Raw genomic sequence first — 18,359 nt, forward strand, 5'->3', positions numbered from 1 at the left:
GATAAAACACAGTGGACCAACACCAGCAGCTGACATGGCACCCCAGACCATCACTGACTGTGGGTACTTGACACTGGACTTCAGGCATTTTGGCATTTCCCTCTCCCCAGTCTTCCTCCAGACTCTGGCACCTTGATTTCCGAATGACATGCAACAGTCCAGTGCTGCTTCTCTGTAGCCCAGGTCAGGCGCTTCTGCCGCTGTTTCTGGTTCAAAAGTGGCTTGACCTGGGGAATGCGGCACCTGTAGCCCATTTCCTGCACACGCCTTTACACGGTGGCTCTGGATGTTTCTACTCCAGACTCAGTCCACTGCTTCCGCAGGTCCCCCAAGGTCTGGAATCGGTCCTTCTCCACAATCTTCCTCAGGGTCTGGTCACCTCTTCTCGTTGTGCAGCGTTTTCTGCCACACTTTTTCCTTCCCACAGACTTCCCACTGAGGTGCCTTGATACAGCACTCTGGGAACAGCCTATTCGTTCAGAAATGTCTTTCTGTGTCTTACCCTCTTGCTTGAGGGTGTCAATGATGGCCTTCTGGACAGCAGTCAGGTCGGCAGTCTTACCCATGATTGCAGTTTTGAGTAATGAACCAGGCTGGGAGTTTTTAAAAGCCTCAGGAATCTTTTGCAGGTGTTTAGAGTTAATTAGTTGATTTAGATGATTAGGTTAATAGCTCGTTTAGAGAACCTTTTCATGATATGCTAATTTTTTTAGATAGGAATTTTTGGTTTTCATGACCTGTATGCCAAAATCATCAATATTAAAACAATAAAAGGCTTGAACTACTTCAGTTGGTGTGTAATGAATCTAAAATATATGAAAGTCTAATGTTTATCAGTACATTACAGAAAATAATGAACTTTATCACAATATGCAATTTGTTTTAGAAGGACCTGTATATATATATATATATATATATATATCAATCTGCTCAGCTCTTCCTGCTCTATAAAATGCTGCCTGCAGCTCTGACACCTTGTTCAACGTGACAGCTTGTGCACTAGGGGATTACTGGGCATGTAGAGTTGTTTCCTGGTCTCACATTCCATTATCAATGGCTGACGACGAGCAGAGTAGAAGGAGTAGTCTGAGTGGGGGAAGCAGCAAATGATGATGACAAGGACTGTACTGCATGTGGATGTGGCCTGGCTGCAGCAAATGAGGCAGGGAGAAGGAGGACACTCTCATTGAGCTAGCTGGTGGCAAATTTCCCACAGTAACTGGTGATGCCGCTTCATATGCTGCAATAGAGCCGTGGTGTCTACGTTTGTGTTTGAACGCCCATGCCTTATTCTAATCCTGAACACAGCAATGATTTTGTCTTCCAGCACTGTGGAGAAAAACTGCCGGCTGGGAGATACTTGACTGACCATAATAGAAGCAGGTCTGGTCCTAGCAGTTTTTTTGGGAGATTATGGCCATATATTGTCTCTGATGTTAACTCCTCCTCAGCAGCCCAATTGGGCTCCAAGGTCCTGTCTAACACAAATGTCATAGTTATACTCAACCTCCACTTTTATCAGTCTATATGTTATTGTGGGCCACTTGGTTCCCTCCCGATTCTTTGCTCTGTATTTGCCCCTAGTGCTACTGTTACTACCACTGCTCCTACCACCACCACCATGGTTAAAGGTGTCACTGCTACCACCACCACCACAGGCAACACTATTCTATGTTTGGAGTCCCTGGCCTATGCTTGTCCCTCCTCCTAATGGCAGTGAGAATGCTGTTCTCACAAATGTCAACAGGGAGATTATCTTGAGTGTCTCCCATAGCACATGGGGTTTTCTTGCCACTTCTTAGGAAAAAGAAGGCACCCCACTACGAGGAAGCAGTGAAGACTGAGGATGCAAATGAAAGGATTCTCTGGAGTTGCAATGAGGAGGAGCAAGAGAATGCTGTGGCTCCAAGGCACGGTGTTAGACTCAGAGGTGACATCCACATCATCCTCCTGTGAGGAGTGAACCAACCAGTCCATAATCTTATCCTCTTTGTCCTCAAAAATAATGTGGCATCTACTGGATGCAAGGGAGAACTATGGCCTACTACTACTGGCCAGATAGATGGTGCTGCTACTACCCATATTTTGACGACAAGGCCTGGGTCTTTTGTTTCGCACTCTTCTGATTTCCACATATTTTATTATGAGGCCTATAAATAAAAGGTTACGGGCCTGGGACACATATTTTTAGAAAATATGAGATCTTGCAAGTTTGTTTTCTGTAATTAAAAGATAACTAAATGTCCCTCCCCTACTACAAAAACAATGCACACTGGTATTGACAATTTACTTTCGTAATAATGCAATTTTTGCAGTAAAATGTTTTTAAACTATGCGTTCAGCAACACAAGTATAAGAATGAAATTTACGTAGTAAAATACATTTCTGAACTACACTGTCTGATGCAGTATTGCATTCAATAACACAAGTATAGCAAAGCAATGTTTGAAGTAAAATGTCTTTGAACTATGTGTTCAATAGCACTGGTAGAACTGCAATTTTTGTACAAATGTCTTTAAAGAGGACCTTTCACTGGTCCTGATATAATAATATTAGTACCTGGCAATATAGGGTATGATCAGTAGTTGTCCCTGTGATAAGGAGGAGACGGCAGTGCGTCTCTTTCTCCCTTGCTGGGAGCTGCCCAATTGTAGCAGAGAGTGTCACTGCCGGGGAGAAAAAAAAGCTCACCTTCTCTCTGGCTGTGACACACTCCACTGCGATTGGGCAGCTCACAGCCAGGGAGAAGGAGACGCCCCTTGAGAAACATGGCAGTCTCCTCCTCCCTGTACCGATGATACTAATTAGAATACAGGGTGGCAAAAAAGAACAAGGGGAACAGCGCCCCAACGGAGCAGCCGATCTGAGAAAAAAACTAGCACAGGGACATTTACTGATCATGCCCTACGCAGTATTATTATATCAGGACCAGTGAAAGGTCTTATATGAGCTGATGCAATAAAGTGTTCAATAACACGGTTATAACAATGCAATGTTTGTGGTATAATGTCTTTGAAGTATGAGTTCAATAACAAGGGTATACCAAGACAATTTTTGTAGTTAAAGGTCTTTGAACTATGTGATCTGATGCAGTAAGGCGTTCAATAACAATGACATTTTGCAGTGAAATGTCTTTGAACTACATGGTCTGATTCAGTAATATGTTTGCTAACACGGCTATAACAATGGAATTCTTGCGCTAAAATACATTTGTCACTCTTACCAGTAATCTGTTTTCCATGAGTCCATGACAGCACCTGTGAGAGATTCTCCCGCTTCCGGACAGGAAACAGGAACTTCCCAGATCTTTAAATAGAGTTCTCCACAGTCCATCGGCAGTTTGTGACAATATTCCTAGGACCTTCCATTTTCTGAATACAAAGAAACTAATATACTATACATAAAGAAAGCATCTTAAATATATGACTGACCACATATTTCTTCCTTAAGACTACTTTTAACACTATGTACATCTATATATATATTTTTTATTATTATATATATATATTTTTATATATATATATATATATATATATATATATATTGTAAGGGATCGCCTCTTATTCGGAGGTCATTCTCACAATGATCTTCATCGACCACAGGGTTAGGGGCCAAACATTGCTTTTATTTGGCACCTCAGCAAAACCAAAACAAACAATACAAATAAAACACCTGCCTGGCTGGGCTCTAACTAAACATGAGGACTCCCTACTTCACTGAAAGCCCCGTTCACACACGGGAAGAACATGCAGCTTTCCCCAGCCTAACAATCCAGCACTTCTAGGCTGTAACAAAGTCCAGTACCTTTTGGGGGATTGTGGCCCAGAAGTCCTCCTGACTCTGGCCTAGCGACCGTCGATTCCAAGACCTTGCGGAGTCTCCCAAAGTTCAGGCTAACACCTAGCCCCATGGCCCCTCAGCCAGCTCGGCTGAGCCCACTTGTTCAGAGCCTTCACAGGCCTCTGCTGCCCACAGACTCTTCCTCCTCCTAACAGTCTGGACTGGGCTCTTATCCCAGACTGATTTTTCCACCTGGTGTGGCCTCTGACCTGCTGATTGACAGCGAAGAAATGTAAACTTCTGCCATATCTCTCCCCTAGCAGCTGTGAGGCCTGTCACTGCCTCACAATATATATATACACAGGGTGGAAATAAAGTAGGTGCTGTCATGGGCTCATGGAAAACAGATTACCGGTAAGAGTAATAAATATATTTCCATTACGCCCCATGACAGCACCTGTGAGAGAATAGACTAAATAACTTTAGGGTGGGACTACTGCCTGCAAGACTTTTCTCCCAAAGGCCAAGTCCTGAGCAGAAGATAGATCTAATCTATAATGTCTATAAAACGTGCTTGGAGAGCTCCATGTAGCTGCTCTACAAATTTGGTCAATTGTGGCACAGCCTTATTCTGCCCAGGGACCGCTATAGCCCTTGTAGAATGGGCCGAGAATCCTGAAGGTACCTGAAGATCTGCAGAAGAGTATGCTAGACTTATAGTTCTCATTATCCATCTGGCAATCGTACGGCTAGTAACTTTTAGACCTTTGTTTGGGCTCTGGAATTAAACAAATAATTGAGGGGCTTTTCTTCACCCTTTTGTTGCAACTAAGTATTTACACACACATTTCCTTAAATCTAGCGCATTACATTTTTCCTCCACTTCATTTTTGGGATTCTGGCAGAAGAAGGGCAAATTGATTTCTTGGGACCTGTGGAAATCGGAAACTACTTTAGGGAGAAAGGCTGGGTCCGTTTTCAACACAATTCTGTCCTCCAAAATAAAGGTATAATGAGGGGAAGCAGATAAGGCTGAAATCTCTCCTACTCGCCTGACTGATGTAATAACTACAAGAAAGGCCGTCTTGTAAGACAGCATCTTCAGGGAGATTAAGTCCAATGGTTCGAAAGGACTTTGCGTGAGCATGGAAAGGACAATATTTAAATCCCAGGGAGATGATTTGGGTTTAGGGAATGGATTTAATCTAATTGACGCCTATATGAATCTTTTGATCCAAGGATGAAATACCAAAGTACAGTCGATCAATACACTAAGGGCAGAGACCTGAACTTTAAGTGTACTAGGCCTTAATTTCTTATTCAAGACATTTTAAATCAGAGGGATCTCTAGTGCCCGCAAACCTAATAAAGGTTTTCCAAGTTCTCAAATAGATGTCAGTGGTAACTTTTTTCCTACTGGCTAGTAGTGTCTCTACTACCTGATCTGACAATCCCTTGGCTCTAAGGAAATTCCTTTCAATATCCATGCTGTTAAGTGTAGATTCCCTATCTCAGGGTGATGAAGGGGCCCCTGAGACAAGAAATCCCCTCTCTCTATCCAGGGATCCGCAAGAGACAGCTTCATTAACCAAGTAAACCATACCCTGCCTTATGGGCAGTCATAGTCATTCCCTGGGGTACATCATACCACATTGTAGCCTGGTCATATTTGTTATGGTTCTCCAACCACCCCTTAAAATTAGTGAGAAATTTCTGCCATACTGGTTCATCCAATGTTCTATTCACACCTGCTCCCAGTTTCTTTAACATTTATCTACAGTCGTTGGTTGCTTCAGTGCCCTTTGCGCATGCTACAATATCAATTGCAGATACCCATTTCTCTGCTCCCTTCTCAGAGGAACGCTTACTCTGTGTAGCCCCCATCCCGTGGGTGGCTCCTTGTAATTCACTATCCAGGTACTCACACACTTGGTGAATTACAACAGTGCTGTGGACACACTTCCAAGGCAGCACTATCAGTGGTTCCGTGGGTACACTTCCGAGGCGGCACCACTTTCTTCAACTACCAGTGGTGCTGTGGGCACACTTCCGAGGCAGCACTATCCACTCCTTGGCAACACTACAGTATAGTCTTGCCCACACACAGAGTAACTCACACGTCCTCTCTGGGGTTACACGCTAGAAACCTCTTAAACCCCTCTATGTTCTTTCTATGGCACAGGAAGCAAAAAAACACTGCTATAGTGTCATGGTCTTACCTTCTTACTGTTCTCCTTCGTTTGACATGTGCTGGCGGCCATCTTGGTTTCTGGGTTTCTTGTAGCCTCCCACCCTGCGGCTTCTCCTTCCCACTGGGAGGAGCTGGATGCCTAGCTCATATATATAGAAGGTCTGTGGCTTCAGTTCCTTGCTTGGTCCTCCTGTGTTCACATGCTTCTAAGACTGCTGCTGCTTCTGGTTCCTGATCCTGGCCTCGTCTGACTACCCCGTTGGTTCCTGATCCTGGCTTCGTCTGACTACCCTGCTGGTTCCTGATCCAGGCTTCGTCTGACTACCCTCCTGGTTCCTGACCTCTGTCTACGCAAGACCCTGCTTCGGTTTAGCCATCCGTTTGGACTTTTGCTACAGCTTGATTTTCAATAAAGCCTTCTTATTTCCACTTATCTCTTGTTGTACGTCTGGTTCATGGTTCCATGACATTAGGACCAAGCCATGAATTCTGACGGTACAGGGCCATCCTCGCTACCTACGCTGGTTGCCAGACTTGATCAGCAGGATCACCTGTTGGGTCGGTTCGCTGTGGCGTTGCAAACCCTGCTTGAACGCACGGCTCATTTCGCTTCCGTTACCGATGGGTCGGTTGTCGCTCCTGGGCCCGCTCCTACTGCCGCTCCAGTTGTTGCGCCAGAGTCTACCCCAACACCTGTTGCTGCGCCTGCGGTGTCTCGGGGTATGACCGGTTCTGCCCCCCTTCCACAGCGCTTTGGGGGAGAGCCAACTCAGTGCCGAGGTTTCCTTAACCAGGTGGGCATTTATTTCGAGTTGCTGCCACATGCCTTTCCTACTGAGAGATCAAAGGTGGGCTTCTTGATCTCGCTGCTCTCGGACAAGGCCTTGGCCTGGGCCAGCCCTTTATGGGAGAACAACAATCCGGTGGTTGCCGAGTTTTCCGGTTTTGTTGCTTCTCTTCGGAAGGTATTCGATGTGGCCGGCTCGTGCTGCCTCTGCTGCGAAGCTCCTTATGTCCATCAGACAGGGTTCACGATCCGTAGCTGAATACGCCATTGAGTTTCGTACCCTGGCAGCAGAGGTGGGCTGGAATAATGAGGCTCTGGTCGCTGCTTTCTCTCATGGTCTCTCGGATGCCTTGAAGGATGAGGTTGCAGCTAAGGACCTACCAGTGGAGCTCGAGTCTCTTATTTCTTTCCTGATTTTGATTGACACCAGACTCAGGGAGAGACCTTCCTTTAAGGAGAGCCTGCGGAGGTCTTCTAACAGATTGGCGCCTACGTTTGCTGTCCCACCCGTGCCTCCCTCTCCTCCCACGCCTCCTGGGGATGACTTGTCTGGGGGTGAACCCATGCAGCTGGGGTTTGCTCGCCTGTCCGAGGGGGAGAGGGTACTCCGAAGACGCGAGGGCCGATGCATGTACTGTGGTCTCGGTGGGCATTTTCGGTTGGCATGTCCGAACCGTCCGGGAAACGCTCGCACCTGAGATCCTGTCGGGGGCAGATCTTGGGTGGAGTCTCCTCGTCCCCGGTTTCCCGTGTTGACAAACCACTGATCACTGTTGTCCTCTCCTGGGTCGGGGGCTCGGTGACGACCCAGGCTGTTGGTGGACTCTGGTGCTGGTGGTTTGTTCATTGATAGTGTGTTCGCTGCCGCCAATTCCATTCCTCTGCAGCCTCGAGGTTCCCCACTGGCTCTTGAGGCGATAGACGGCAGACCCCTTCTGCCGCCACACGTGACTCATGAGACCCTTCCAGTGGGGATAGCCATTGGTGCCGTTCACAGAGAGTCGGTCTGTCTCCAGGTGATTTCGTCTCCACACTACTCGGTGGTCTTGGGGTACCCCTGGCTCCAGAAGCATAATCCGACTTTCGATTGGAGATCGGCCGAGATCCTCTCGTGGTCACCGCAGTGTGGGGCTAGTTGCATCCATGGGCCTGTCAAGTTGCTGTGTACTTCCTCGGACTCTCTGTTGCCTCCTGAATACGAAGAGTACCGGGATGTATTCGATAAGGTGCGCGCGGTTGCCCTACCTCCGCACCGCCCATACGATTGTGCCATAGAGTTACAATCTGGTGCCGTTCCTCCTCGTGGCAAAGTCTATCCACTGTCGGTAGCGGAGAATGAGGCCATGGAGGAGTACGTGAGGGAGGCGCTTTCACGCGGACACATTCGCAAATCCTCGTCCCCGGCAGGGGCTGGATTTTTCTTTGTGAAAAAGAAGGGCGGTGAGTTGAGGCCTTGCATCGATTACAGGGGTCTCAATCGCATCACGATCAAGAACGCTTACCCGATACCCTTGATTTCCGAGCTGTTCGATCGCCTCAAAGGGGCCACGGTCTTTACCAAACTCGACCTGAGGGCGGCATATAACCTGGTAAGGATCAAGGCGGGCGATGAGTGGAAGACCGCGTTTAACACCAGGACCGGTCATTATGAATCCTTGGTTATGCCCTTTGGGTTGTGCAATGCGCCCGCAGTCTTCCAGGAATTCATCAACGATGTTTTCCGTGACCTGTTGCAGCAGTGTGTGGTGGTCTATTTGGATGACATCTTGGTATATTCTGAATCCATGGAGGCCCACATTATGGATGTCAGACGAGTGTTGCAACGGTTACGAGAGAACAGGCTGTTCGGTAAGCTTGAGAAATGCGAATTTCACCGATCCCAGGTAACCTTCTTAGGTTACATCATTTCCGCTGAGGGGTTCTCCATGGATCCTGAGAAGGTTTCGGCTGTCTTACAGTGGCCCCAGCCCAGTGGTCTCCGTGCCCTGCAGCGCTTTTTGGGCTTCGCCAATTATTATCGGAAGTTCATCAGGGACTTTTCTATGCTAGCCAAGCCTCTCACGGATCTGACCAGGAAGGGCAGTAATTTCCAGGTCTGGCCGCTCGAGGCCATCCGAGCTTTTGAGGCTCTAAAGTCCGCCTTTGTGTCGGCTCCGATTCTGTCGCATCCCAACCCTGGGTTGCCCTTTGTCCTCGAGGTGGACGCGTCTGAGACGGGAGTAGGCGCCCTTCTGTCTCAGCGTAGAACACCAGAGGGTCCTCTGCTTCCTTGTGGGTTTTACTCCCGGAAACTGTCTTCCGCGGAGTGCAACTATCAGATTGGTGACAGGGAGTTATTGGCCATCGTGCAGGCCCTTAAAGAATGGAGGCACTTGCTCGAGGGATCGGTGGTTCCGGTTCTCATCCTGACGGACCACAAGAATCTGACCTACCTTTCTGAGGCCAAGAGATTGACACCACGTCAGGCCAGATGGGCTCTGTTCTTGTCACGTTTTAATTACGTGGTCTCCTACCTACCCGGTTCCAAGAACATCAGAGCGGATGCCTTATCACGGCAGTACTCCGAGCTGTCCGGGGAGGAGTCGATTCCGACTTCGGTCATACCTCCGAATCAGATCCTGGCCGCCATTCGCACCAGCCTGACCTCTCCCCTGGGTGAGCAGATTTTGGCGGCTCAATCTGGTGCTCCCTCTGGGAGACCCAACGGCAGGTGTTTTGTGCCTGAGGAGTTGCGCACTCGGTTGTTGCGAACCTACCATAACTCCAAGGCCGCGGGGCATCCTGGAAAGAATCAGCTGTCCTGGGCTGTTTCACGTCTGTTCTGGTGGCCTTCTCTACGTTCCGACATCGCCGCATATGTAGCGGCATGCTCCGTTTGTGCCCAGAGTAAGTCCCCTCGGCACCTTCCGTTGGGCCTTTTGCAACCCATAGCCACCGGGGAGCGCCCATGGTCACACCTGGGGATGGATTTCATTGTGGACCTCCCTGCATCCCGAGGCCATACGGTCATTCTCATGATTGTGGATCGGTTTTCCAAAATGTGCCACTGTGTTCCTCTCAAGAAGTTACCCTCTGCACAAGAGTTGGCCACGATTTTCGCCAGGGAGGTCTTCCAGGTTGCACGGTTTGCCCAAGGAGATTGTGTCGGATCGGGGGAGTCAGTTTGTGTCCAGGTTCTGGCGCGCCTTTTGCTCCCAGTTGGGGATTCATCTCTCTTTCTCCTCGGCCTACCACCCTCAGTCCAATGGGGCCGCAGAACGATCCAATCAGGCCTTGGAGCAATTCCTTCGTTGCTATGTCTCCGATCACCAAGACAATTGGGTTGACCTCCTGCCTTGGGCTGAGTTTACCAGGAACACGGCGGTGAACTCTTCCTCTGGGACGTCTCCCTTCATGGCCAATTATGGGTTCCAACCTGCCGTGTTACCGGAGGTATTCTCTCCCCAGGATACTCCGGCTGTGGAGGATCACCTTTCCGTCCTACGTGCTTCTTGGGTACAGATCCAGAGGTCCCTTGAGGTCTCTGCGCAGCGCCAGAGACTCCAGGCTGATCGCAGACGAGCGCCCGCTCCTTCCTACCAGGTCGGAGACCGTGTATGGTTGTCCACCCGCAACCTCAACCTTCGAGTGCCCACTCCCAAGCTGGCGCCTCGCTTTGTTGGTCCCTTCCGAGTGCTTCGCAGGGTAAACCCGGTAGCCTATGCCCTTGCGCTTCCTCCTGGCATGCGGATCTCCAACGTGTTTCATGTCTCCCTGTTGAAGCCATTGGTGTGTAATCGTTTCACTTCCTCGGTTCCTCGGGCCCGTCCGGTCCAAGTGGGCAATCGTGAGGAATATGAGGTGAGCAATATCCTGGACTCACGCCTGGTCCGCGGTCGGTTGCAGTTTTTGGTCCATTGGCGTGGTTATGGTCCAGAGGAGCGTTCCTGGGTTCCCTCCGCAGATGTCCATGCTCCTGCTTTGCTCCGAGCCTTCCACGCACGCTTCCCTCAGAAACCGTTCCTTACTCCGCGGAGGAGGGGCCCTTGAGGGGGAGGTACTGTCATGGTCTTACCTTCTTACTGTTCTCCTTCGTTTGACATGTGCTGGCGGCCATCTTGGTTTCTGGGTTTCTTGTAGCCTCCCACCCTGCGGCTTCTCCTTCCCACTGGGAGGAGCTGGATGCCTAGCTCATATATATAGAAGGTCTGTGGCTTCAGTTCCTTGCTTGGTCCTCCTGTGTTCACATGCTTCTAAGACTGCTGCTGCTTCTGGTTCCTGATCCTGGCCTCGTCTGACTACCCCGTTGGTTCCTGATCCTGGCTTCGTCTGACTACCCTGCTGGTTCCTGATCCAGGCTTCGTCTGACTACCCTCCTGGTTCCTGACCTCTGTCTACGCAAGACCCTGCTTCGGTTTAGCCATCCGTTTGGACTTTTGCTACAGCTTGATTTTCAATAAAGCCTTCTTATTTCCACTTATCTTTTGTTGTACGTCTGGTTCATGGTTCCATGACATATAGAAATTATTATAACTGCAACAACTTAATCCAAGCTGGTATCATAATACCCACGCATGTATACACTATGCAGCACGGGAGTTAGCAGTAGCACAGTAATTCTTACAATGCAATATCAGCAGGCACTCAGTGCATGTGAAATCACACAGCATGACAGAACATTGGAACAACCCCTGACCTCAGGAGCCTTTTTCAGGTACCAACAAGGAACTGCAGGGCCCCTATCCAATCTTGCTGGACAGCATTATACACTGCCACTTCTCACAGCCTACATTAAGATAAGTCAGTCAACCTGTTTCTCCACCAAAACCAGAGTCCTTCAGAGACACGGATCGAACAAGCCAGTCATTGGGCTCTGGACTTTTAGCTTGGCTCAGGGTCAGACCTTCCTAGATTCAGCTTATTTTAGCCACTCACATTTTTGTGCATTCATACGCCTAGAGACACTTTTGCACATATAGGGGAAATAAGCAAACATTCACCAGAACACGGTACAGGCATCCTGTTCACACACCACACTGCAGAACAGCGAGCAGAGCTCAGCAGACAGGCAGTAACACAATGGGTTACTTACCGCGGTCTTCCTGGGTCCTGGTCTCCGTATCAGAGTCTGCAGCTAGGACCGTTGTTGTGGTGCCCGCATTCTCCACCAGAAAATGTTGTGGCAGACCAAGGGTCAGTCACATGATGATCGTTGCCACATGTTCAGGTGAATAATGTCGACGGAGGAAAATGACAGAGGTCAGTGCATAGTTCAAAATTCTGCCAGGATCCCAAAAGGGAGTGTCCTAGCTCCTTTATTTATACACAGTTCAAAGGGTGTAACGTCTCAAAGTAAAACATGATTGGTTTACAGATATTTCAATAATGGCTTCTGATTGGTACCGTATTTTTCGCTTTATAAGACGCACGTGATGATAAGACGCACCTAGGTTTTTGAGGAGGAAAATAAGAAAAAAATATTTTGAACCAAAAGGTGTGCTTTTGAACTAATGGTGGTCTGTGGATGCCGCACTGTTATAAGGGATCTGTGGATGACACACTGTTATGGGGGATCTGTGGATGACGCACTGTTATGGGGGATCTGTGGATGACGCACTGTTAGGGGGGATCTGTGGATGACGCACTGTTATTGGGGGATCTGTGGATGATGCACTATTATGGGGGGATCTGTGGATGATGCACTGTTATGGGGGGGATCTGTGGATGACACTGATGGGGGATCTGTGGATGACACTGATGGGGGATCTGTGGATGACACTGATTGGGGATCTGTGGATGACACTGATTGGGGATCTGTGGATGACACTTATGTCATCCACAGATCCCCCATCAGATGCATCAGTGTGGAGGCGAAGACACTCATGGCGGGGCCCGGTGCAGTGACTCTACTCTAATACACCGGGCCCCGCAACTGCTAAATACATTCAATCCGATCTATATCTAAATGTATACCGCACTGTTCGGTACTTACTGTAGTACCGTAAGTATAGCATTAAGACGGCGCAGACCGGCAGCTCCTTCGGTCATGCACCGCCTGCCGCAGCTCCCTCCTCATGCGCCACCTGCCTGCTTATCTCACTTTATGAATGAACAGGCAGACGGGGCAGGCAGCACATGACCGAGGGAGCTCCGGCAGGCGGTGCATGAGGAGGGAGCTGCGGCAGGCGGTGCATGACCGAGGGTCTGCGCCGTCTTAATGCTATACTTACGGTACTACAGTAAGTACCGAACAGTGCGGTATACATTTATAGATCGGATTGAATGTATTTAACAGTAGCGGGACCCGGTGTATTAAGAGTAGAGTCACTGCACCAGCCCCGCCATGAGTGTCCCCGCCACTGATACTTCGTTGGCCGCACTGTGCAGCATAGCGGCTAGCGAAGTATCCGCTTTATAAGACGCACGGCCATGTTCCCCCCACTTTTGGGGGGGGGGGGTGGAAAGTGTGTCTTATAAAGCGAAAAATACGGTATATACAGTGTATATAAAAAGTCTATACACCCCTGTTAAAAGGTCAGGTTTCTGTGCTGTAAAAAAATGAGACAAAGATAAATCATTTGAGAACTTTTTCCACCTTTAATGTGACCTATAAACTGTACAACTCAATTAAAAAAACAAACTGAAAATCTTTTAGGTAGAGGGAAGAAAAAATATAAAAATAAAATAATATGGTTGCATAAGTGTTTACAGCCTTAAACGAATACTTTGTTGAAGCACCTTTTGATTTTATTACAGCACTCAGTCTTTTTGGGTATGAGTCTATCAGCATCGCACATTTTGACATGGCAAGATTTGCCCACTCTTCTTTGCAAAAACACTCCAAATCTGTCAGATTGCGAGGGCATAGATTTTTTATCGGATTCAGGTCTGGGCTCTGGCTGGGCCAAAGTTTAATCTTCTTCTGGTGAAGCCATTCCTTTGTTGATTTGAATATATGCTTTGGGTCGTTGTCATGCGGAAAGATTTCTAGCAGAAGCCTGAAGGTTTTGTGCCAATATTGACTGGTATTTGGAACTGTTCATAATTCCCTCTAGCTTAACTAAGGCCCCAGTTCCAGCTGAAGAAAAGCAGCCCCCAAAGCATGATGCTGCCACCACCATGCTTCACTGTGGGTATGGTGTTCTTTTTGTGATGTGCAGTGTTGTTTTTACGCCAAACATCTCTTTTGGAATTATGGTCAAAAGGTTCAACCTTGGTTTCATCAGACCATAACACCTTTTCCACATGCTTTTGGGAGACTTCAGATGTGTTTTTGCAAAATGTAGCCTGGCTTGGATTTTTTTCTTCGTAATAAAAGGCTTTCGTCTTGCCACTCTACCTCATAGCCCAGACATATGAAGAATATGGGATATTGTTGTCATATGTACCACACAGCCAGTACTTGCCAGATATTCCTGCAGCTCCTTTAATGTTGCTGTATGCCTCTTGGTAGCCTCCCAGACCAGTTTTCTTCTAGTCTTTTTATAAATTTTGGAGGGAAATCCAGTTCTTGGTAACGTCACTGTTGTGCCATACTGTCTTCACTGTGTTCCATGGTATATCTAATGCCTTGGAAATTCTTTTGTACCCTTCTCCTTACTGATAACTTTTAACAACGAGATCCCTTTGATGCTTTGGAAGCTCTCTGTGGACCATGGCTTTTGCTGTGGGATGCGACTAAGACAATTTCAGGAAAGACCAACTAGAGCAGCTGAACTTTATTTGGGGTTAATCAGACGCACTTTAAATGATGGCAGGTGTATGCTGACTCCTATTTAACTCTTAATTCTGAACACAGCTACATCCCCAGTTATAAGAGAGTGTACACACTTATGCAACCACATTATTTTTTATTTTTTTTTGTTTTCTTCCCTCCACCTAAAAGATTTCAGTTTGTTTTTAAATTGAGCGGTACAGTTTATAGTTCACATTAAAGGTGGTAAAAGTTCTAAAATGATTTATCTTTGTCTCATTTTTTCTACAGCACAGAAACCTGACATTTTAACAGGGGTTGTAGGCTTTTTATATCCACTGTATATAGTACTTCTAATTGGTTAGAACTTAATCCATCTATTGATTGGTTAATATTCTGTAGGCTTTTTAATATTCCACTAACGGGTTAATAGCTAAGACAGTGTTTATAGCAAGGAATGCATATTTGGTTATTAGCATGCACACACGTTTATCTTATCTTAGCACACACAGATGCTAACATTGTCTTTCAGCTTAAGGCCTCATGCACACGACCGTTGTGTGCATCCGTGGCCGTTTTCAGTTTTTTTTCGCGGACCCATTGACTTTTAATGGGTCCGTGGAAAAATCGGAAAATGCACTGTTTGGCAGCCGCATCCGTGATCCGTGTTTAATGGCCGTGAAAAAAATAAGACCTGTCCTATTTTTTTCACGGCCAACGGTTCACGGACCCATTCAAGTCAATGGGTCCGTGAAAAATCACGGATGCACACAAGATTGTCATCTGTGTCCGTCATCCGTGTCCGTTTTTTCCTATCATTTCAATGGCAAACTTGACTTAGATTTTTTTTTCATTTTTCATGTCCCTGGATCCTCCAAAAAACAAGGGAGACCCACGGACGAAAAAACGGTCACGGACCTACGGACCCCGTTTTTTCCGGACCTTAAAAAAAAACGGTCGTGTGCATGAGGCCTAATTCTTGTTTTTCAGCTGTAAGCTGTCGCCATTTTCTATTGCGCACACAGAGAAATGGAAACATAAAGTTCTTTATAATATCCACTTTCAGAAAAGTTGGATAATTTCTTTAACAGCAGTAAAATGTCTTTGACCTATGGGTTCAGTAACATGGGTATAAAAATGCTATTTTTAGGTGAAATATCTTTGAACTACAGTTTGATGTAGTAATGCATTACCTAACATGAAATGTCTGAAGTATACGTTCAATAACACAGGGGAAAAAAAATGGCATTTATTGCTGTAAAATGCTTTTGCCATAACTGAACATTATATTACAGTGATATGAAATGTGATTAATAATATGGGTATATTAATGGCTTTATTGCCATAAAATGATATTTTTTATAGTGCAATGCATTTAATAACACAGGTATAATGCACTGAAATATAGTTTGCAGCAGAATGCTATTGGGATGCTGGCAATAGGTGTATGAACTGTATAAACGTGAGCTTTCCCCCCCCTCCCCCCAAGTTGTCTATCGCAGTGGTCCCCAACCTTTTTTGCACCAAGGACCAGTTTCATGTAAGACAATTTTTCCAGGGGCCAGGTGGGGTTGGGGGGTTCTGGGGCGGGGCTTAGGGGTGGGCGGGGTTTATGGGGGTGCTGGTCGGCACTGACTGATTCACGCGCACGACAAAACACAAGGTGCATATTAAAATATATAACACTATATAACGATTACATTTATTATTTAAATGTGACTCCAAAAAAAAGTATTGCAACACCAATTCGATACCATGAAAAAATATATACTCACACGTTAACCACATGTTGCATGGGGTTAACGTGTGAGTATTTTTTAATTTTTACTTTTTGCAAAGTATCAATTGCCCATTATGTGAGGAGGTACTTGATGGGGTCACTTACTATTAATGCGAAGCAAATAGAAGTCTAAATTGATAAAGCCATGTGCCTCATATTAATAGTAACACCAGCAAGTACTTCCTGACATAATGGACATTGAGCAGCATGGGGTTAATGTGTAGGCTGGTGTTGGGTACTACAGTATGATAAGGTTACTGGCTATTAATGTGAGGCACATGGAGTCTAAATTGATGAAACCATGTGCCACATATTAATAGCAACCTCGTCAAGTACCCCGCTTAACATAATGGACAACATGGGGTTAATGGCATCAGGTACATGCTGTTAATATGAGGCACATTGTTTTATCAATTTGGACCTGCATGTGCCTCACATTAATAGTAAGAAACCTCATTATGTGTACCTCACATTAATAGTTAACCCAATGTTGCCCATTATTTGATGATGTGCTTGGGGGCCACATACTTTTAATCTGAGGTACATGGGGGTACTAATGTAATAGCACCATGTACATCAGATTAATAATAGGTGACCCCATCTGTGGGACAGTGTGTGGGTACCTGCGCTTTCCAGATCACTAATGGCTGGGGACTGGTCTGAGAACACAAGTCAGGAGGAGGAGGAGGCTGCTGCCATTTGCCGAGCACACTAGCTGAGACGGTGCGGTGTTAAACCCCCCCCCACCGTCCTTCCTCCTACTTTAATATTAGACACATTCATTGGTGGCAGTGGTGCGGCGCCTCAGAGCCCGCTCATTGTATTGGGCTCTGCAGCGGCCGCGTCATGGGAGGGAGGGATTCCCTCCCTCCGTCTCCACTAATGTTGGCAACATGTACGCGTCGGGCGCGCATGCGCTCCTCTCTCCTCTACGGCCCGGCAACATATCTCCCAGGGCCCGGTCCTGGGCTGCGGCCCGGCGGTTGGGGACCGCTGGTCTATCGTATACAGAAAAAATTTGCTTCTTTTTCTTCCAGGGGATTTTGTAATGCAGAACTATCTGCCAGCGACAGATGACTGGCAACTGGGTGACTGGCACCGCCCTGCCTTTTCCTGATCAAATCACTTTAAAATCTACCCAATTATATCTTCCTATTTTTCTTGCTATACTCTGCATATACTCTGCTTGTGTCTGTAATAGCATTTTGTCAGACATTGCCATAAGACACCCTTTCAGGTCATAAGCTGCAGACAGAATGGTCTTAGAATCGTTTAGAATTGATTCACTAATCTCTAGTAGTAATCCTATATGAACTGTCACTTTAGTTCAACATAATGAGAAATACACAGGTAAAGTAATTCAAAAACACAATACTATGGGAAGATGTGTGCATGTAAGCATCCAACAGAAGTCAGTTCACGGCACTCTGATATGTATAAATTGGGTTTAGGGTCTACTCCTTATCAACAATACTATTATGCATTGTTTTACCAAACATTATAAATGAAAGATGTTCATTATTGTAAAGTGATGGTTGGTATTTTTACAATGTGCCAAGTGTCTGCAGAATAATTTTAAAGTGAACCTGTTACCATGAAAATGCAATGTAAGCTACAGGTGCCATGTCATAGAGCAGGATGAGCTGAGCAGATTCTGTATAACTTGTATTTTATACCTATAATATCCTGCTCATTCTGGGCTTTAACGTCAAGGAGGCTGTCCTATTAGTGATTGGCAGCTATCTATGTATGAACAGTCATAGAGAGAAGGCTGTCAATCACTGATAGGACGGCTTCCTTGACTTCGAAGCCCACAATGAGCAATATTTTAAATGTATAAAATAAAAGTTATGCAGAACCTGTTCCCTTTTAAGGTTTAAAATAAATTATTTTATTGCTTGGGTTTTATTTGTCACAAGTGTGAAATTTGGCCAGAAAATGCTGGTAGAAAAAGGAGTAAAAATTGGCCATAGAAGTGCAGATTTGGCCACAATATAATAAATGTTTTTTCACATTGGGAAGTTAGCATGCCTGAAAGATATTTCCCATAATATTAATAACTTGTCTCAGTGAACATAGTAGTAGTATATATTATAATATTAGTTAAAGTAGAATTGAAGCGATCAAGGAGGTCATTTATGACCATATG

Source organism: Bufo gargarizans, chromosome 5, assembly GCF_014858855.1.
Source record: "Bufo gargarizans isolate SCDJY-AF-19 chromosome 5, ASM1485885v1, whole genome shotgun sequence".
Taxonomy (NCBI): domain Eukaryota; kingdom Metazoa; phylum Chordata; class Amphibia; order Anura; family Bufonidae; genus Bufo; species Bufo gargarizans.